General features: G+C 41.7%; 1 long non-coding RNA gene across 1 annotated transcript; it reads right to left on the bottom strand.

The window, feature by feature from the left end:
- Positions 1–6217: 6217 nt before the first annotated feature.
- LOC133402822 (uncharacterized) lies at positions 6218–10524 on the bottom strand. Its single transcript, XR_009768568.1, has 3 exons — positions 10360–10524; positions 9910–9978; positions 6218–6875 (listed from the first exon to the last, which is right to left on the bottom strand). It is a non-coding gene; the product is annotated as an uncharacterized LOC133402822 (long non-coding RNA).
- Positions 10525–23236: the final 12712 nt, after the last annotated feature.

Genomic DNA, 23236 nt, shown 5'->3' with positions numbered 1-23236 from the left:
CGAGGGAGCAAGTCGAGTGTCGAACGAGTCGATGGGGAGAGGGGCGGGGGGCAGGAAAACCAATCGTCGTGAAAACGTGGATTCGGAATTTAAAAAAAAAAAAAGAACAGAAACAAGATTTTGTTTAAATGTAACAGACGGCAAAGACAGAGAGAAAAACAATTGATTTGCCGCAAGGTCATTTGTAGATGACGTGTAAAATGTGTCAAAAGGTTATCTCATTACATTCTCGGGGTTTAATATGATCATTGTCAATCAATTCACCAATTATTTGGCCAAATAAATCCAAAGTTGTTCAATGTGGATGTGAAACGTCATTCATATAAATCACGAGACAAATTATTTATATGGATAAATGATTTTTAAAAAGGCGTTTGAAAAACAAAGGTCCAAATTCATGTCTTCACATAGTGCTGTGAAAAAGTTTGCATTGTTGCCCCACTTTAATGTTTAAGATCATATCAGACAAATATAACCCAAGTGAATTTAAAATGGCCTTTTAAATGTTTTGGGGACGTGGGAGGAAACCCACGCAGGCGCGGGGAGAACGTGCAAACTCCACACAGGCGAGGCCAGATTTGAACCCGGGTCCACAGAACTGCCAGGCGGATGTGCTAACCAGTCGCCCAGTGCATTAATCACTAATACTGTATTATCTTTTAAGGCAAAAAAAAAAAAAAAAAAAGGGAATCTAATTTGATGTACAAATGGTCTGGCCGTTGAATGTTCCATTTTTGTGCCTCTCGGTCGGACGATGCCGTGCGTCTGCTCATATCTGCCTTCGAAAGCCTCGCGTATGACGACACGAGATTTGCACAGAATGAATTTGAATGGGATCGGATTACATAGGCGCGCACCAGTGTGCTTAATCTGTCATTTAGCGGCGACGCAGCATTATGCACACCAATCTCGAAATGAAACGCGTTTACTGAGACTTGTGGGTGGACGTTAGAGAGTGATGAATTAGTGCAGCTCAAATTCACACTCAAACTCGAATCCCACAGCAGTGTATAGTCCAGTTATTTTTCAATGTATTTTTGTCTTTTTTTGCATGAAAGCATTGCAGTAACAGTCGTAATCGTATAAACTAGTGATGTTCTGTCTTCAGCATTTGCCGAGCTTTGCATCTTGTTCTGCAAAGAAGAGTTGAGCATGATGTATGTCATGTTACCCCATACGTCATGTACAGATGACCATTGACCAGCTACATGGTGATTTAACTGTCAGACGGGCATCAGATTAGCTCTGAGAGGCCCCCGGGGTTCGTGCAGACCTACCTTTGCTTCGTAACAACACCATAACTAATGTCATTCGTGACTGTTAATTGGCCCTGGGCTTTCTCAGTGGAACTGCATATTAGCGGGATCTGTGCGTTCGGCCATAATTTGCTAATCGACTCAAACGATATATGTAGATACAGTGTTGTGCGAAAGGCTACACTGACCATATAACAGCATCTCATAGTAGAGTGCAGACGTCCATCGTTGTATTTGTTCTTAGATGACTGCTTCCTGAATCATGAATAACAGAGGGCGTTGCCATTATGTTTCTGGGGGGTGGACGCTTCTATTCATTGGCGTCCTGGTGAATCAAACGGTGAAAATGAAATTACTGTATTGAGAAATACGTCGATCGTTGTAAGGCCCGTACGGAGAGGGTTTTAACCCTTGATCGTCAGTTCACAGGACTGATGCCTTCTTGTCATGTAACCGTCGCGCTTGAAAAGAGTCTGTCCTTTTATCCAGATCCTCACATAAACTGGTTCTCATATCGCCTACATAATCTGTTGTGCGTGTGTTTTTTGGGGGTTTTTTTTTTTTTGGGGTTCTTTTTTTCGATTAGCCCGTAAAATCCGTTCTGCGATTTTTTTGTTTTACGATGTCAAAATCATTGTTGTGGAAAGGGGTCATGAAAACAACAACGCTGGTGGTGGTGCTGCCGTCCAGGATTCAGCTGCCGTTGTAAACGCCAGCATGTTCAAGTTTATCGTCAAGTGAATTCAAGTATACAGTGTACCATGAAATCAATGGATTGCTACAGTAAATACAACAAAAACAAAAAGCACTGCTCAGACTTCAGCACCCCTCCTTTACCAAATTGCTCTATTGTATGTGGCGCAAGCACTAAGCATGCTTGGCTAACTGAGAATTTGGTAGTTTGGGCCTCCCCAAGGGTTGAATTTAAAATGGAATTTCCCTCAAGATTAATCAAGCATCTGTTAGTCCTACCAGTCTTATGTTACCCCATACGAACAAGCAAATGGAAAATGTTTATATTCCCCTTCCAGAATGACCACGCTGCAATGGATGTCGAGTGGGCAACATTTATCACATAGTCTGGAGCTGTACGACGTTTATTACCATGCAAGATGTTGTACAATGTTCATTAAGATGACATAAGAGTCCATTTAAAGAGAAAGGTTGCCGCAGAGTAGACAAAAGTCTTGCTGCAGCGTTTTGTACGAACTGCAGGCTTTTAATTCTAGACGTGGGAAGAGCAAAAAGCAGCATGTTACAATAGTCGGGTCGAGACGTAATAAATGTGAGGACTACGATCTCTGCGTCGCTAGCGGACTGGATGGGCCATATCTTAGCGATGAAAAAAACCCAAAACGTAAAACGCAGTTTTGGTAACGTTCTTTATGTGCTTTTGAAAGCAGAGAGTTGAGTCAAATATAACGCCGAGATGTTGGTTTGCTTACTCGCTTTGGGTAATGGTGGTTTTGTCAAAACTCAGAGTGGTGTCCTTCAACGAGTGCCTACGTTTAGCAGGGCCCATAATCAACTGCTCAGTTTTCTCAGGGTTAAGGGAAAAAAAGTTACAGGACTTCCACTGTTTAATCTCAGCGAGACACGACTCCAGATTAGCGCAATCGCGTGGGCTAATGAGATTTAATGGCATGTATAGCCAGGGATCACGTTTGATGTGCGTCCCGTGTCCTCGACGTACGAAAATGATGATGGACGCAAAAAGCTTTACGAATGTGCGTCCACTGATGCACAACATTGCTTACCTACGTATTGTGTGCAAGGCTCAGATTAAGCGAATTTGCATTGCAATTTCCGGGTGAAAATTCGCATTTTCCGCATCAAAAAACACATTGAAAAGCATTTTTTTTTTTTTTTTTGAACCGTGACAAGGACAGTATAACGCAACCACAACGGCACGTACGGTGGGCTTTTTTTGCTCAGTATAGTCACTGTGTGACACATGTCCAATCTGAAGATCCGTAAGAAAAAAGACGATCCGTAAAACCTTGAGTCAAGTCGGTGAAAAACATTGCAAAAGAAGAATAAGAGTCAAATGGATCATCATCATGGACCTAAACAGAGGATGGTTTTGGGGAAGGGAGATGAAATTCAAGCACAGATGTGGGTTAGATGATTAGTTCAATTCAGATCAAAAATGACTTGATCAAATAATGAATTGATAAAGGTAGGTTGTAGGTTGTAAGTGTAACACTCGTATTTGTGCTCGGTCCATAAACATGTGCTCGGTAATCTTTGCTGCTTCCTGGTCTTCCGTTCGGGTGTATAATGATGTGCTAAAATGGACCTACGTGCGTGTTCTATACATATAGCACCTGAGAAGTTAAACTCAAAGGATAACAAGGAGCACAAATTAGTTTCTTCTGTTTTTTCCATCTAACCCTTTCATGTCAGTCGAAAACCTTCTCACTTTACACTGACCTTTGACGTGCTCGATTACACTGATGCAGCCGAGTCTTGGCTTTGTTTTTAGATCAAAAAGTTGAGCGATGGTGTTCTTTTGGCTTCTTGAATGTGTGATAAGAACCCCATTTTTCTTCTTCCAGTATTTCCTCCTCCTCCTCTTTTTCACCAGCTCAATATGTTTCCCCAAACTGTTATTTTCGTGTAAGATTCTGTTCTTTGTCACTCTGTGCCCGTTGAGTGATGTTTCGTTCTCATCAGCGTTTAAGATGTCACAGCCTTCAGGTGTTTCTGAGGGTTTTGTCTCTGCCATGAAATTACGAAGGATGCAATAGAAACAGCCTGTGCTTGTGTGTTGTGCTTGTAAACCAGCAGACTCATCTCTAGACATGTGACTCAGCCAAACATGTTTACTGCTATTTTCATAACCTGAACTGTTTTTGTTTTGAATTATTATTATTACTATTTGGTGTGCTGGTAATGTCTGAGTCCTTAAACCACTACAGTGACAGTAAGGACATACTAAAACTGTATGACTTGCCATAGAAGTGTTATTAAACACGAGTGAGATTCAGTTCAACCGTCCTTATGTAGTAGGTGTTTCAACTAGGAGTGTAAAGTCATAAAAAGTGAATGTTAAGTGAAAAGGAAGCGATCGCACCTTTTGTCCATTCAAGTTCAATTCCAAGCACCTTGAAGAACTTTAAAGATCACAGTTAACACGCTTTTCGAGGATCATAAAGCCATGGCTAATTGTGTACCCTGGTCTGTGCTTTTCTATTTCTAACATGAAAAAAAAAAAAAAAAAAAAACTATTTTCATTTTTGTTTATATGGTAAAAAGGTTCCATTTTCAAAATTATTCCGTCTTTCTCATAACAGGTACTGGAAGAAAATTGGAAGAATGTTCTACATTCACAGTGGATTGGAATTCTCTGGAGTCAGCCAGAAGTTTCCAGGATCCTCGAGGATGTTCCAATTTTATTTTTTATTTTTTTTTTCCGAGTCACATCGCTTCCTGCCGGAAGATACTGATTCAAAATGAACTTTAACTCCTTTGGCTGCACATTTTCAAGATGTTACTTTGTCACCCACAAAATTACAAATAATTTCAAGCACCCCCATTTTTTTCTGTTGTGCTCACATGTTGCAGACTGAACAGTGTACATAAGTGTTTATAGTGCAAGCAAGCCTCTGTAAAGAAAACCAGCAGTTATTCTCTATTTGAGGAACAAGAGGATCAGTCAACAGAGAGAGATTACACCAAAGACTGCGCAGCATCTAACCGAATGGCAAACAGCCATGGGGTTTATACTCACTGAGTGATAGAAGGAGGTCTGATCATTTGTCAAGAGCCAGCGTCTGTTAAAAGTGTCGCAGCACTCCACCTGTTTCACGCATAAAGGTCAGATTAGTCATCAACTGGCTCACGACTCCGCTGGCGAAAAGAGTTGTATAATGTCTTTTCTGGTCATGGGGAGTGATTGCTAATGCCTGAGAAAATACCCAGGATGATGTCATTGTCACTATGACATTAATATGGCTTGTAGCTTCGAATAGTTCAAAAAGACACTGATCTCTCGGCTGCGTGCATGGCGTTTGAAAGATGAGAGCGTGGATTACAGAGAAACGTCTGAAGCTGAACACCCCTTCGGACATCCAATTCGGAATTCAGCCTAGAATTGCGCTTGTCTCTTAAACTGCACAAAAATCTGAGTTTATGAAGCCCTCCTGCATGTAGCGATGCGAGATGGCGACATATCATGCAAGACCTCACCAGACCTCAGTTCAGGAAGACCGATTTGTTGTTTTACAAGTAACTGTGGTCACCTTGTGTGACAATTAACAACTGAGGCCCATATGGTTATATATTCTAATCATGACAATGTTTTATGAGCAATATTCTCACCTAGTGGCTTTTTATGGATACGGCTGTAATTCATCAAATAAGATAATCCTTGATACCCAGAGGAGTAATTCAAGTGTTATTGCAGCGTAGGGTTCAGTAGCATACAGGATGACAATGAAATACAGGAAATAATACGATTAAAAAGTGTTGTTTACAAATACTGCCAGTGGGATGATGTAAAATATGGATTTAGTATAGACACAGTCCTTTAGTTGATGGGTTTCTGGCATTATTTTGAGATTGGGGCGCAGTGACAAGTCTTGGCCTACACTGCAGTTGGAAACTCTCATCTCCGTGGGCACAGAGGAGCGCCTGAAGCGCTCAGTTCTGGTGCTGGGTGGAATGGTGCACTGGCTGAACAAGCTGCCCATTTGAATAAAGCCTTGCTCGTCAACCAGTCCGGGGTATAGAAAATGCACAGATGGTTGGATGTAGTGGTTAGACTGTACTAAGCCAGACTCTCATAGGTCATCGTAATTTTTTTTTTTCTGGTTACGTGACCATCACACTCCATCTCTGGTACCTTTGTGTGGTGGCATCACAAAAACAACACAAAAGGGAAAACAAATTAAAACAATGGAAACTTTCATTTAGTTATGTGTTTATTCAGAATTTCTGCATATGAAAAGGTCTTGTAAATAAATCAGAATAAATCACCCAATTCCACACGATAAAATCACCAAACGATATTGCATTTTACAATTGACCTGCATTTATATGAACACTTCAACTCTGAGACCGTGAGGTACTGTCTGTTTGAGCAGTTGCTGTCACACATTTACCTTCAGCATAAAAAAAAAATATTTGCATGTTATCAAACCATAAACATGGAAAGGTGACAGTGCGCCGCCTGACAGCACCATGCACTGATACATTTGTCCTGTAATTCCAAAGTTCAGATAAGGTCAATCATACTGTGGGTTTGAAGTTTACTCACGCAAACAAAACAGTCCTGAAAACACTGAAGTTCTTTGGTCTGGTGCACTGCTGCTTCGTGTCTCTTTGACATGCTGAATGGTACAAGTGGCAAGAATATCTCCTCCATTTACGTGACCAACGCTGTCACAGTTTTCCATGCATCAGCCGAAGAGACCAGTAATGATGATGATCTCATCGTGTTTTTAAATGCTGCACACCAAAGCAGTTAAGCATACTAAATACTCTCTCTGTGCACATGCATGCAAGCACCAAGGCGAGGACATTTCCTCCTCTTGGGGCCTGAAGTTCATGAGTCCACAATATGGCAGTCCTACTTTGGCACTCCTCTGCTGGGCAGGAATGAACCTCTGGTGAACTCTGCAGAGGAAAAAGATTTAATGACTGATTGACGGAGCCCCACCAGACAGTCCGAGGCTCGTCTGGGGGGCAGCAGCACAAACAACACGAATGAATTTCCACACGCATTAGCATGACATTTGCTGCAGTCAGCCTTACAAGCATGGAACGTTAAAAATAATAGTAGAAATTGTGTCTACTTTCTTGTTGATGTACAGATTTGTGCATGCCCAAAAAAAAAAAAACAGAAAATGTGTGCTACTTTAGTTTTGTTCACTGATGAAACACAATTTGGGTTGAATTAACCTAATGTTGCAGTATATGAAAAGCATGTACAGCATCTCCTAAATATTGTGATTGTTTTTGGTTTCATCAGATACAAAAAAATAGTGTTTAGGGATATGAGCAAATTGCTTCAGAAAAATGTGGCTCCAAAGTCACCCCAGCCAAATCATCATGCATGACATCAGTTCAAACTTACTTTAAAAACTATAGTATTCAAGGATTTATGATGGCAGCAGTTTCACCCACGAACTGATTGTTTTTATTTGTTATGGTAAAAATGGTTCAAAATCTGACTTATGAGAGGCAGAGGTGGGTAGGAACGCCTTACATTTACTCCGTTACATTTACTCAAGCAACATTTTGGATAAATTGTACTTGTCAGAGTAGTTTTTAAAGGGGCATACTTTTTACTTTTACTCGAGCATTTGTGTTAAGAAAAAACGGTACTTTTACTCCTTTACAACAATCTACATGCCGTTCGCTACTTTTATTATCAATAATTGCGTGCGCGATTTAGTTTTAGACTTTTGTTTTCACATTTTCGTATCGGGTGCCGTTGTCACATGTCTGCACACAAAATCTTCTGTCGGGCTTCGCGGGCCAATCAAAGGGAGTCGTGACAGCCGCTCGCGACTCGTGTTTACATTACAGACTATGAAAAACAACAACTTTAACATGCAGCGTAGTTTTGTCACTGCCCAAACAACACTATTTTGTGGTCATCAGTCACTGTAAAACATGCTTCTTTTGGTATACGTTCCATGCTGCAACCTCTATCTCTCTCTCTCTCACACACACACACACACACACACACACACACACACACACACACACACAAACACACGTACACGCACACACTTTATCAATCAAGCTGGTCAGCAAACAGCATCTTCATTCAGTCATTTTAGTGACTAAAGCAAATGACGTTTCTGTAAGGTGCCTGTGTGGGTTTTCTCCGGGTACTCTGGTTTCCTCCCACATCCCAAAAACATGCACGGTAGGTTAATTGAAGACTCTAAATTGCCCGCAGGTGTGAATGTGAGTGCGAATGGGTGTTTGTTTCTATGTGCCTTGCGATTGGCTGACAACCGATTCAGGGTGTACCCCGCCTCTTGCAGAGTTAGCTGGGATAGGCTCCCGCACGCCCGTGTCCCTAGTGAGGATAAGCGGTGTGGAAAATGAATGATTGATGAATGACTTAAACTTTCTTTAACCAGGTAAAAGACCAGTTAAAACATAACATCTCTTTTGCAATGGTGACCTGGCCAAGAAGGCAGCAAGTTAAACGTCAAGTCCAAATCAGTCACATTCAAGTTTATTTCAGTTGTTTATTTCCACCTTCCCTCTTAAAAAGAGGCAAAAATAAATCAGTTGAGTTTTCCAAATTCTGGATCACATTAATGGTGGAAGCAGTTTTAAAATGATTTATCTTGTTCAAAATTCATTTACGACACAAAAACCTGGCATTTGAAAAGGGGTGTGTAGACTTTTTATATCCACCGCAGCCTTGTTCCTGTTTTTGTAATCTGCCCGGTGAGCCGACATTACTGTGCTGTTTAACAAGTAGAAACAGTACAGTATAAGACCATTTCTTCGAGCTGAATTTGCCTCAATTTGTTATTTTACAACAATTTATTTTATAAAGATTTTATTTCTCTTTTCGATTAAGTGATATTGTTCAGCAAAATCACATTTGCACATTCATATTTTATTTCATTATTTTAATTTTAATTGACGTTCATGCCCGGCACGGTGGACGACTGGTTAGCACATCCGGCTCACAGTTCTGAGGACCGGGGTTCAATCCCCGGCCCCGCCTGTGTGGAGTTTTGCATGTTCTCCCCGTGCCTACGTGGGTTTTCTCCGGGTACTCGGGTTTCCTCGCACATCCGAAAAACATGCGTAGTAGGTTGAGTGAAGATTCTAAATTGCCCGTAGGTGTGAATGTGAGTGGAAATGCTTGTTTGTTTATATGTGCCCTGCGATTGGCTAGCGTCCAGTTCGGGTGTACCCCGCCTCTCGCCCGAAGATAGCAGGGCTAGGCTCCAGCACGCCCGCGACGCTAGTAAGGATAAGCGGAATGAAGCGGAAGTTACTCACTAGTTACTCAGTACTTGAGTAGTTTCTTCACTGAGTACTTTCTTACTCTTTCTCAAGAAATTATTTGGGGGACAATTTTTTACTTTTACTTGAGTCATATTATTCTCAAGGAACAGTACTCTTACTTGAGTACAATATATGGCTACTCTACCCACCTCTGATCAGAGGACACCATCTGTGCTTCTCAATGACAGTGTGGTCAATAAAACAAATCTAGTTTTTGTGGGCTTCTAGATTTAGTGCAAGCATTACATTATAGATTTTCAGAGTTTGGACGGAAGATACCCCTTCCTTTATAAAAGAGAGCAGATAGGACACCTACGCCATCAGAAGGAGGCAGCTGGATGCTTCTGCAGAGTGACTGCTGACTACTCGCGGGTGATAAAACGCTCAATGTAATGTCCAGATTGTTGAGGAATGCCAGCGAGGAGCTCCATAATGTTCTTTTTCCACATGACAAAACTGTTTGGACTCTTCAAATCGCATTCAAATGATTTAATCAGGATAACTGCCTGTTGGCTGTCCGTGTTTTCCTGAAATTGTACTGTGCTGAAATCTGAAGCAGCTGGTCAGAAAGGGCGAACTGTAACAACTACAATAAGCTAATTTAATCAAGACTTAAGGCTGATGTGCATGTGTGTCATGGGTTTTGCAGAGGACAACATTTAACTTTTCCTGCACTTCTTCTCGTCAAGAGGTACATCACAGGCAGACCACGGTCCGGATCCAGACCTGGACGCTAGAAAATCAGAAGTAAACAACACATTGGCTGCTAAATAACTTACATTTTGGCAAATCTGTGGCGGCAAAACACATTGCTGTCACTTACACATTTGTACAATTAAAATGTCCCCAGACTCAACAACAGATGACAAGAATAAGACATCAGTGAACAATTCTATTGTTCATGACGTCTCATCAATAAGAACATTGTCAGTCATGACAAGATAAAGCACCCAGATCCTTCTTACAAACAAAAGTGTCTGAGGTTTCAGAAAGCGCCTGCTAATCTTCACCCTTGTCTAATTTACTACCGTGCTGACGTCAAAGGCCAGGTCTCTGTTACAGATCCCTGAGCACTCCCAGATTCCCGAGCCTCAGATGCAAGACTCACACCAACCTTGTGCTTCCTTGTTGAAGTCCAGTAGAATAACAGCGTGCATTGAGCCACAGCATGTGCTTCGTGACAAGAAACCTGGCCTCCCCAGGGGACCTGGCTGTAAATGTCACCGTTGTTATTGTTGTTGAGGAGGATGATCCGCTCTGAGGGGAAGGAATGCACAGTGATGTGATGTGTGTGTGTGTGTGTGTGTGTGTGTGGGCAGGATCACCAGAGATTGCAGAGGTAGGGGGGATCCATGTGACCTGGCGAGAGAGAGGCTATGGATTAAGAGTCACAAGCATAGAGTGGAAGGTAGACAGGAAGGAATGGTTTATTTCTCTCCTCTCACATCTACATGTTAGCATTCCATGGCACATCTGACCTACAGCGTACCGTACACAAGGATTTTCTTTATCCTTTGTTTCCTTTTTTTCCTGTAAGATCCCATTGAGAAACAATAGCTTGTCTTCCAGGTCATAATCACAGTCACCCTTCTCTCATTCCTCCACCACTAAGGAGGCCATTTTATTGGATTTTTTTCCCCCCTCTCCATCAAATGGTAACAAAAGAACTTATAGAGTCTTAAAAAGGACAGGACAAGAACAAGCAGTGGAGGGCTGTGCATTTGGTACCTGGTCCTTCAATGGGAATTTACCAATTTAATCCACCTCTTATTACCACTACGATCATGTTGCAATTATAGAAACCGTTAATACTAAACATAAACACAATATAAGTAAAAGTATGCAAGTGTGCCGAATACATCATCTGGAGCAGTTCAGAATATAAATAAAGTACAACCTACTCACCATAGTGGCTGATTATAAAATATATGAATGTGTGCAGATCGCTGCAGACGTTTTTGTCAAATCGAAGTTAACTATCAAGATTTGTTCTGACCAACCAGTGATTCTGAAGGCCCTGGGAAGATTAGATTGACATACTGTCGCAGCATATAAAGGTTGAAATCTGGTCGGTCAACAAATCTAAATTCACAGACACACACACCACTTCAGCCAAGAAAAATGCTATGTAATGAACAGAATAGACTTTGGGGAATAATGAAGACAATTTCATAGAACAAATATTGTGATTTAGGTTTTAAATGTAGGACAGTGCGTCTGATAATGTTTAGGCCAGCAGAGAAGGTATTGCTGGCATTGAACACCATTAATGACAACAAGAGCTTCCTCAATACATGTTGTGCGCCCATACTCAAAAAAATTACGGAGGACAAGATATGAAAAGTACAACCCCAATTCCAATGAAGTTGGGACGTTGTGTTAAACATAAATAAAAACAGAATACAATGATTTGCAAATCATGTTCGACCTATATTTAATTGAATACACTACAAAGACAAGATATTTCATGTTCAAACTGATAAACGTGATTGTTTTTAGCAAATAATCATTAACTTAGAATTTTATGGCTGAAACACGTTCCAAAAAAGCTGGGACGGGGTCATGTTTACCACTGTGTTACATCACCTTTTCTTTGAACAACATTCAATAAACGTTTGGGAACTGAGGACACTAATTGTTGAAGCTTTGTATGTGGAATTCTTTCCCATTCTTGCTTGATGTGCAGCTTCAGCTGTTCAACAGTCCGGGGTCTCCGTTGTCGTATTTTACGCTTCATAATGTGCCACACATTTTCAATTTGAGACAGGTCTGGATTCCAGGCAGGCCAGTCTAGTACCCGCACTCTTTTACTATGAAGCCACGTTGTTGTAACACGTGCAGAATGTAGTTTGTCATTGTCTTGCTGAAATAAGCAGGGGCGTCCATGAAAAAGACGTTGCTTGGATGGCAGCATATGTTTCTCCAAAACCTGTATGTACCTTTCAGCATTCGTGGTGCCTTCACAGATGTGTAAGTTACCCATGCCATTGGCACTAAGACAGCCCCATACCATCGCAGCTGCTGGCTTTTGAACTTTGCGTCCATAACAGTCCGGATGGTTCTTTTCCTCTTTGGCCCGGAGGACACGACGTCCACAATTTCCAAAAACAATTTGAAATGTGAACTCGTCGGACCACAAAACACTTTCCCACTTTGCATCAGTCCATCTTAGATGAGCTCGGGTCCAGAGAAGCCGGCGGCGTTTCTGGGTGTTGTTGACAAATGGCTTTTGCTTTGCATAGTAGAGTTTCAAGTTGCACTTACGGATGTAGCACCAAACTGTATTCACTGACATTGGTTTTCTGAAGTGTTCCTGAGCCCATGTGGTGATATCCTTTACACATTGATGTCGGTATGAAACAACTTAGAACAGACCACCTTTTGTTTGAAGCCACCCACTTTTCATCCATCCATCCATTTTCTGAGCCGCTTCTCCTCACTAGGGTCGCGGGTGTCCTGGAGCCTATCCCAGCTATTATCGGGCAGGAGGCGGGGTACACCCTGAACTAGTTGCCAGCTAATCGCAGGGCACATACAAACAAACAACCATTCACACTCACATTCACACCAACGGGCAATTTAGAGTTGTCAATTAACCTACCATGCATGTTTTTTTGGGGGATGTGGGAGGAAACCGGAGTGCCCGGAGAAAACCCACCCAGGCACGGGAAGAACATGCAAACCCCACACAGGTGGAGCCGGGGATTGAACCACAGGTCCTCAGAACTGTGAGGCAGACGCGCTAACCACTGTTCCGCCCACCCACTTTTCAAGTGAGCAAATATATTGGAACGTGACTGATGGGTGGTCGTAGTTGCTCAGATGTTGCCTTTTAGATTGATTGCTTAAACATTCGATAGTGCTTGTTTTAGGTTTTAGGTTCCACCTGTGAAAACTGCATTTGCTGTTAAGTAAACATGGAGAACAGAGAGCTGTCGATGGGAGAAAAGCAAACAATTTCGTAGCTGAGAGAAGAGGGAAAATTGATCAGAGCTATTGCACAAACATTCGGCATAGCCAATACAATAATTTGGAATGTCCTGAAAAAGAAACTACTGGTGTACTGAGCAACAGACATCAAACATGTCGGCCAAGGGTATCAACAGCAGTTGATGACAGAAACATTGTGAGAGCTGTGAAGAAACCCACAAAGACAACAGTCAGTGACATCACTGCCAAGCTCCACAGGGGTGAAGGTATCACAATCCACTGTTCAAAGAAGACTTCGAGAGAAGAAATACAAAGGCCATACCACAAGATGCAAACCACTCAGCAACAAAAAAATCGGAAGGCCAGATTGGATTTGGCATAGTACCGAGATGAGCCACAAAAGATTTGGAACAAAGTTTTATGGACTGATGAGACCAAGATTAACCTCTACCAAAGTGATGGAAAAGCCAAAGTATGGAGAAAGAAAGGATCTGCTTATGATCCAAAACACACAAGCTCATCTGTGAAACATGGTGGAGGTAATGTCATGGCTTGGGCTTGCATGGCTGCTTCTGGAACGGGCTCACTAATCTTTATTGATGATGTAACTCATGATGGTAGTAGCAGAATGAATTCTGAAGTCTACAAAACCATTTTGTCTGGCAATTTACAGAAAAATGCATCCAAACTAATCGGAAGAAGCTTAATCATGCAACAAGACAATGACCCAAAACACACTGCCAACACAACAAAGGACTTCATCAAGGAGAAAAAGTGGAAAGTCTTAGACTGGCCAAGTCAATCACCAGACCTTAACGAAACAGATCATGCATTTTACCTCCTGAAGAGGAGACTGAAGGGAGCAACCCACAGAAACAAACCAGAACTGAAACAGGCTGCACCAAAGGCCTGGAAAAGTATTTCAAAAGAAGAATGCAATAATGGTGAAGTCAACGGGTCACAGGCTTGATGCATATAGTTATTGCAAGTGAGGATTATGCCACCAAATATTCAATGTTATTTGCTTTAACTTCATTTGTAATTACCTCGGTTCCAATAATTTTGCTCACTTGAAATGTGGGTGGCTTCAAACAAAAGGTGCTCTGTCCTGAGTTGTTTAACACATCTAGATGTGAATACCATGAAATGAAAGCTGGAATTCTGAACTTTGGTCTTATATTCATCTTTTGATCTGAAACCCAAATGTCTTCAGTATACAACAAAAACAAAGGAATTGACCTTGCCGTTCCAATACTTTTGGAGGGGACTGTATATGTTTCTGCCATAGATAGACTTTGTAGTGATTAAATAATAATTTTCAGACCAATTAAGTGCATTTGGATAATTTCCTGTGGCACACCTGGTGATCTGTCGTGGGACATTAGTGGTTGGGAATCATTGCGCTGGGCAGTGCATGCCATGTTCAAGCACGCTTGATCCCTAAAGTCTGGACTATTGGACCAATGTAAGTGCACCATTCCTAACGGGCAATCAGATCATGCTCGACTCAGAGGCGCTGCAACAGGGCCTCGGGTTCCAAGACACCTGACATTGGTCAATATATCTATGTCCCCACACTTCCAACGACGTGTCAGCAATCTAGCTAGTAGGGGGTCCAGAGAAACGACTAATATTGGTTCATATCAATTACAAGTGGAAATCCTAGTCGAGACGGCAATGACACATTGGGGCTCGAGAATTTCCCTAATGGTCCCCCTACTACACCCACAGGGGGTCTAGTAGCTCCCCTGGCTAGACTCAACTAGACTTAAGCATGGTTACTTATTTTTACACATCAAGTCATGTTATGACACATGTATAGTATATCATCATTAAGCGTCTTCAAGGTCTCAGAGTCAGCACAGGGGAACTGGATATTTCCTGACGTGCCGGATTCCAAATCGTTTTGTTTTTAATCAGCTTGCAAGGCTTTGGTTGTCATTTAAGCAAGTATGCGGCAAAAATGAAAAGATTTTAAAGGCCACAGTAGGAGGCAGGGGATAAATTATAAGTTAACGTCTGCATTGCTACTCATGCTTGGGGATGAGACATACTCTACCGTACCTAAGTCCACCACTTAAAATTATGCTAGTGCCTGACAAATATTGAAAATTAGCATGCTCTAGTCAAACAGGGTCACGTGTTCCTAAGCATGGTACAGATTGCGTACCTGAACATTCATCACTTATTTTATTACTTATTTAAAAAATTCTGTCCTTCCAATTTTGTGGGCTCGCTCTTTTGTGTACCAGACTCAATGTGCCGTAGTGCACAAATCAAGATCTGTAAATGTATAATTAGAAAAGTTTGGTGTGAAAGAACTTAACTGGCATGCATAGATCTCTGACCTCATATAACTGATGGGGCGGATTCCTGGGTTCTTGGAAGGTTATCTGTGCTGTGGTCCTGACAAGCCCGTGATTACTGTGTCCTGCAAACTCTCTTAGCTTGGAGGTGTGGGATATGCAGTCCAGCCTCTGTTGATTCCTGAGGCAGCACCTCACTGCACTGATGAAAGGTGGACTGCATGATCGTAGACCAAAACATGAGCTACCACTGCAACCCAATCTGTAAGAGAGTAGTAGTAAATTACAGTACAGTACACCCTGAACTGGTTGCCAGCCAATCGCAGGGCGCATATAAACAAACAACCATTCGCGCACACATTCACACCTAAGGGCAATTTAGTCTTCAATCAACCTACCATGCATGTTTTTGGGATGTGGGAGGAAACCGGAGTGCCCGGAGAAAACACACGTTGGCACGGGGAGAACATGCACACTCCACACAGGCGAGGCCAGATTTGAACACCGGTCCTCAGAACTGTGATGCAGATGTGCTAACCAGTCGGCCACCGTGACGCCCCAGTCACAAACATTATACAGTAAATACAAGAAAGAAAGAAAAAAAACAAAAAACAAAATCGAATCAAGCCCTGCTGGAATGCCTGCCTAAACAAATGTGTTTTAACTGCTTTTTAAAAATATCGACAGAAGATGCAGCTCTTAGCTCAAACGGAAGAACAACCGACAATTTTGGACTGCTAAGCTGTGTCACCTTTCAGATCTGTCTGTAGAATCTAGAACCTGTAGTGTCGGTCCGGGCCGGCCAGGGAGTTGCATCTGTATTTGTGGCCATGTAATTGCTCCAAGTATGAATCTGTGGACTCACAGGTTTTTGAGGCAACAGGGGATGCATAAAGTAAGTGCGCAAAAATGCTTGCTATTTTGTCTGCCTGACTTTGTTATATCTAGTCCTGTTTCACGGCGCATATCTTTCACTTTCTTAATGAGATGAGGTTTTAGCACCGACTAAAAACCAAACATTTTAGGTTTAGTGCTCCTTTCGCCCGAAGTCAGCTGGTAGAGACTCCAGCTCCTTGCGACTCTGAACATGACAAGTCATATAGAACATGGATGGATGGATGGATGGATGGATGGATGGATGGTATAAACCATATATAAACATACAGACAAATAAATAAATGTCCTCCTGGATGGGCTTAGATGGTACTGGAAAATCAACATTACAACATTACAAATTATTTCCAAGATTTTCCACTAATGTTCCTCAAGTGGAAACACTGGGCATGAAGAGGCAGTCTGCTTTCCCCATGCAGTGTTCTTCCTTTTTTATTTTATTTGTTTTAGAAGGAAACTATCCCCCTGTCTTCTGCCTCAGTGGTTCATTTCTCTCTCGTGTTGTATGTGGCGGCTCGATGGAGCGTCACTTACCAGCCCCGTCACAGATTCCACATTACACTATTCAGCTGTGGCTATACAAATAGCATCACTATGCTCAAAATTACTGCTCTGTTTTCTGGATCAAATTATGGTTTTAGAATAAAGTTAATGGTAGTAGCAGAAAGTCTGGTGATGGACCTATTGTGTGCCTGGTGCAAAGTGTTTCAGCAACTCAGGATGACATTTGGTCTCGGGTTAATCGGCACAGAGAGTGGAGAGATGCAGTTTGTTGTCTTAATGGAAATGAAAGCAACTCGAGGGATGATGTTACTGATTGATTCTTCCATGTGTGATGTTTTTAAAGAGGCGAATGTGGCCATTATTTCCATGCACTGCTGTCTCTTGTTACATTTTTAGGGGATGGGAAGGGAAGTGAAGGAGTTCCATTTAGTTTGCGTTCGCATTAAGAGTGTCGACTTTAAAGGACAATAGCGATAAAAAAAAAAAAAAAGGCACTGAACAACGCATGTGTTTGTTACTTTTTCTTCCCCTTCATATTTGAAAGGGAAAGTGGACATCACTGCACCTGTGTCGCCCTTTTATTTAATTTCCTTACTTTCAGTTTGGTGCTATAAGCAGGGTGAAAGGATGTTACAATGGGGACTATTCAATGGTCGGGGGGTTGTTGAATGTACAGGCTCAGTTATTCATGCAGCACTTCATCTTTTTTTAGCGCAGTGACTTCTCTCGATTGATGGCTTGCTTGTGTGATTATACAGCTGTGAAACAGATGATCACGTACAATGAAACATAGTTGGATATCCAGTAAACCCACACTGAGTGCACGCACACACATACACACACACACACAAACACACACGCGTGTGCACATAAACATACAATGAGGATGTTTCTGTAATAATGACAGCTCTGTGACAATAATGAACAACATCTAGTCTTTTATGGTGAAGAGATTGGCCCTTGTTCAGTCAAAACAATTAATATTCATGGTTGGCTGCAGATTGAATAATAGCTGAGCGTCTCAGCAGAGCCCCAGTAGGTTTCAGTGATAAAGGACTGAATGCAGCAGAGGGTGTTCTGGGTGCGCTTAACTTGGCTCTTTACAGGAACACCAAAGCCAGTGTGGTCGGATTTGGTCCCATTTTCTAAAAACGGTGATCAAGACCAGGAACAAGATCAATGTTCTGTTTAGTTTTTCATTGTTGGGCAGAGCTGCAGCTTAACCAGATTAGAGTGGATTCTTTTGGCCTGTGACGCTCGTGTTGTTTCCTCTTGATCAGAGGCGCATTCTGCTCAATGTGATAATGTTGTGTATTTGTTCATTTATTTACTCTACGGAAATGGATGAAAAAAGAAAAAAAACACACAACTTCCTTCTGCCATGAATATTGCCTCTTGGGAATCTATGCCCATGTTTATGCGTACTGATGTATACCTACAAATGGCCATGTTTATCATCTTAAAAGCTTACACCAGCACACAAAAATCCACCAAAAGCCACTAAAAATGAAAAAAAAAATAAAAAATGAACTCTGATATAGATAATCTGCTGGTCTATCACACGAATTAAAATACTTCATAATACCAATGTAGGATTTATTGTTGCACTTTATAAGATGATCACAGAAAAACTTGGAATAAAGAGGTTAGACTGTTGATTTATTCCAATCATCCAGTGCTCTTCTGCATCCATTTCATGTTTTAACTGGCACAATTAGAACGATGTCATTGTTAACTTTGTTTTTCCACCATGGCGCATGTGGGTATGTGGGTGTGTTTTTGAACCGTCAACTATCACGCCTCATGGTGCATCACGCAGCGGATATGCTTTACCACTAATATCATAACACCCAGGCACCACTTGATTACTTGTGGGCAGATCGTGTTGTTTGAGGATTTGCACACAACTTGGCTCCTAATAGCAGATTATTCATGAACTCCAATTGCAGGGATTTACTGTGAAGTGAGTGAGTGTAATTACACGGTAAATCAAGCGCACCTTAGGTGGGAAGCTACAATATGAAATTCAAATGACAGCAACGTAACTTAATTTAGTCTTTCCTCTTCTCTCTGCAGAATGGTAACTTGTTAATCAATATTTGTTAATTTTGCTCTATTCCATCGTGTGGTTTCAATTTAATAACTAGTAGCCATTTTACATTGATGACACACTGATTTACATACACCTCTCTCTCTCTTTCTCTCTCTCTTGGTGTCCAACAAAATCAAAACTGAGCCTCATCATATTTGTAATGATGGAATATCTGATACACTTTCTTTAACAAAGAGCATGCCAGCTCTTTTCACTCATTGAAGCGGCACTTCACCACCAAACCGCTGAATCATACTTGCCAATTTGTATCCGGACCCATGCACAGTATGTGGCACTTGCAGCAGTGATGTCACAATGTAAAAAAAAAATAATCATTCTGATCGGCTTGCACACTTTTGGGAAAAGGCAGCTCACGAAAGTGACTTGTGTGTGTAATTTTACAATTGACGCTGTGTCCCCTTTGAAAAGCGACCTTAAACATTGCCTTCATACCATAGTTAAGAAACGCTTTTATGATGGATTATGGCCATCCCAGTAAGACCATCAATACGTTTAGGAGCCCCTTCTCCTTCCCTGCCTTCTTTTTCCCATCCCCTCTTCTCACAATGTGACTGCAGAAGATGTCCATCCCAGTGTGGTTGGTGTGTCCCGCACAATGTTCCTCTGCCTCTCTACCCCTCCCTGCTCATTGTTTTGAGGGAGAGATGCACTGACTGAGGCAGACTGTTCATTTTTCAACAACTGCAGCTGGCTCCCTGCGGTGCAGAGCCGTGTCCTCCACCACTCAATTATTCCCCTCCATAAAGATGTACAGATGTGCAGGGATGCATTTGGGCTTTGCGCTTGAACACACACGCAAACACACACAAATAACCACACCCAGCCATACTAACTTAACGGGACTTCCCATGCCCACTTGTAGTTTGATGCACAAACACATGATCTGTCTGATTCTATTTATCATGCACTTTCCTCCTTTAAAGACTGGAGGTGAAAAACAAAAATTCCATCGCTCACAATTTCTATCAAGCAAAACTAATCTTTATCTGCTTTGTCTTTCCAAATGTTCCACCATGTTCCTTGTTATTTCATACTGCAGCCCCCACCCTCCCCCATCGTTTCTCCCTCGCACAGTGAGCATCCACGGGTGGTTAATGAGAGCTCCACACAAATTGGCTTACCTGCCTCCCTTTCTGCCTGTGCTCACCACTGAGGGCCTCAAGTCTGACAATGGCTCACACCAGAGTAGGCCATTTAAACTGCAGCCACTTGTACACACAACTGGAATTTCTAGGTGACTTTCTATAACCATGCCAACATTCTCGTCTTATAATGAAGAATTTGTTACAGTGGTGATTATTTTGCTGGTTTAGAATGCACACCGTCATCTTTTACAAGCTTAGAGGTTCTAACTTGTCGAATCTACACGCCTGGACCTTCCACCGCTAACTCCTCGAAGGAAACTAATTGGTCCCTTCGTTTGTCAAGCAGACAAAATGGAGTGGAAAGGGGGATTAGTGAGAATTGATCTTTTCTCACTCCAGATACTTTATGACCTAGCTAATCCCAACCTCAACCATTGACTAAAAAATCTACTTCAACTCAATTAAACCAAATCATGGCTCCATTTAGCTTCCTGTAGTTAACTTGGCTGTAACCAGAAGCCCCTTGAAGTATAACAAGTCAAGCTGTGCTGTGTACAAGCTACTTTGCAGGTTAATGATACATTTGACATGCCAGTGCTCACCACCTCGGACTTGGTCTCAAAGATTGTTCGTGCTCAGTTGTCATACAATAATTTAATTTCTATACTGAAATTCAAGATGACCTAAAGCAGGTCCTCCTGCTGTGGAGGACTGTGCGATATACACTGTGGGCAAAAGTGCGGAACTATGCAAACAATGTGAATTTTGAAATAAGGACTTTGCAAACCAATTGTGATGGAAAATAACAATGTACTTACATTTGAATATTGACTTCCTTGATTGAATATGGGGAGGTGTCTGTATCAATATTTGGTTTTCCCAACAATCAAACTAATGTTGAGATGCCATTGTCAGCAGTTTTTTAAAAGGATGAACCGGAAAGATTCTTGGCAATCTGACAAATGGGTCAAATAGATCAAAACAGTCAGTGTGGTGCCATTTTTCTTTCAGGGCTTCTATTTCTATCCCAGAGCAAGATCTCAATTTCAATGGGATCCGGGCAACGAAGTTTGAGGTTGCTCAAAACTGATTTGTACAAAAAACAAAAAACAAAAAACATTTCTGTTTTGACATACTGGAGTTAGTTGATTTCACAATGCTGTAATCATGGTCTCAGCCACATGCTGCGTGAAGGAGCTGTGGTCTCTTCAATGATAATCGCCTTCAGTCACTCTTATCAGTCTGCACAGAAAAACAACAGTGTGCGGGCTTTTAAAGGACATTTCTATTTTTCACGTCATGCGTGAGCTGGTGTGTGTGAACACTGTTTATTTTGCACTCTGTCTGTTTGCAAAGAATATCTTCATGTCAAACACAAAATCATTTGTTGGATAGTGTAGGCATAAGGCCCATTTGTTGAATTTCTCAAATCAACTATGGCACATATGCGTCTTTGTCGGAATGAAGAAAACAAAGGATCTCACTCTTACCCAAACATTTGCTACAAAACACAGATTCTCTCGTGTACAGATCCAAAAATACACACAGCGCTCTGCACTACGGCAACAACAAGGGAAACAAACATGGTTTCTCACCCGTTCTTTGGTGCTTACACTTACATTAGATGCCAACTGCTGTGTCACTCATAGCTGTACAACACAATCTATTTGAGCACAATAGCAACACAGTGTGTGACATGGCAACACAAATCTTTGTACTCGCCATTATATTACGGGGGGGCTAAGGTGTACTAATGAACACTCCTACTGGAAGAATTACAGACCAAAAACGGTTCAGTGCAAGGATCTGCATTTTGTTTTCTTTTTGGGTAACATCACATTTAGGAGATCTTGTTTAACGTCTCTCAGGGGGGATTTATTTGTGATGCGCCTTGGGTGAATGCATACAAATCTATTTGCATGTTTTTCCCTTAGTGAGACTGACAATTCTCCATCAAGTACATGACCCAGAGAGTGTAATTGATCCTTTATTCTTAACTTCTGGTGCAACATGTCTGATAATATGTCATTTCATTCAAAGTATTAAGGCAAACCTCTTACATATGAAATTTATCAAAAATTGGACTTGATATTTTGTATTTCCTCAAAAAAAAAAAAATGGTGGTGTGAAAAATCATTTCTTGTATTCCCTTTCACACTGCCAGCAAACTGTTGGAAATGTTTGTGGAAGACCCTTTCCTGTTGCAGCATGACTGTGCCCCAGTGTACAAAGCACGGTCAGTACGCTTGGATAGGTTTGGTGTGGAAGAACTTGGCTGACCTCAATCCCGTCAAAAACCTTTGGTATGAACTACAACAGAGATTGTGAGCAAGGTTTCTTGTCCAACATCTGTGACCTTTGACCTCACAAAAGAAGGTTATTTTAGGCCAAAGCGTAGGAGAGGACGACAGCGAGTGCGAGAGAGTCTTGTCTCGTCTGTCACTTCTGATGAACGCACTTCTAATTATGCCCCTGTCATTAAAACGACTCAGTGTGAGTGCCTTGTAGGCTGCTTTATTGCTGGATTTAATCTGGAACTGGTTCACATCTCATTATTTATATGGTAATGGATCTCCTTAAAAGATTAAGGGATGGAGTGGTTGATGGTGACAGTAAAAGCTATTTGGGATTTTAGAAACAGAGATTGCTTCGGGGTGGGGTGGGGGGGGGGGGGGGCCTTCTGCAGACAAATAGTGTCATTTAATACTGAGTTTTTAAAAATAGCGATAAGATTCCTTTACTTGAAGATGCTAGCAAGTCGCACAATACCTAAATGTGGCAGAAGGATACATTTCATCAGAAATATTTTAGCATCTGCGCTGCTGTGTTCTGCCCCTTAGAGCCCACATCGAGTGATTGGCGTGACATTACTCTCAATCCGAGACGCTTTTATTGTCTGAGGGTAGAATTCATTAAAAAACAGCAGACAAATGACACATTACATGACTGAATGACATCCGCCCACAGCCCATAATTCCCATTAAACCTAGTCCTCCGCATAAGTCCAATATACATGTTCAAGGACTTGCACATCAGCAAAAAACAGTCTGCTGTGGCGCGTGAATAATGCATTGCAGTTTTGGGAGGAGAGGGGGAGATTTTTAAACTCCCCTGAGCAAATAAATCCGTCAACTGTCATAATGGTACATGTTTATGAGA

Source organism: Phycodurus eques, chromosome 5 (assembly GCF_024500275.1).
Source record: "Phycodurus eques isolate BA_2022a chromosome 5, UOR_Pequ_1.1, whole genome shotgun sequence".
NCBI lineage: Eukaryota > Metazoa > Chordata > Actinopteri > Syngnathiformes > Syngnathidae > Phycodurus > Phycodurus eques.
Note: the sequence above shows the minus strand (reverse complement) of the source record. Positions and strands in the feature narration are given on the sequence as shown.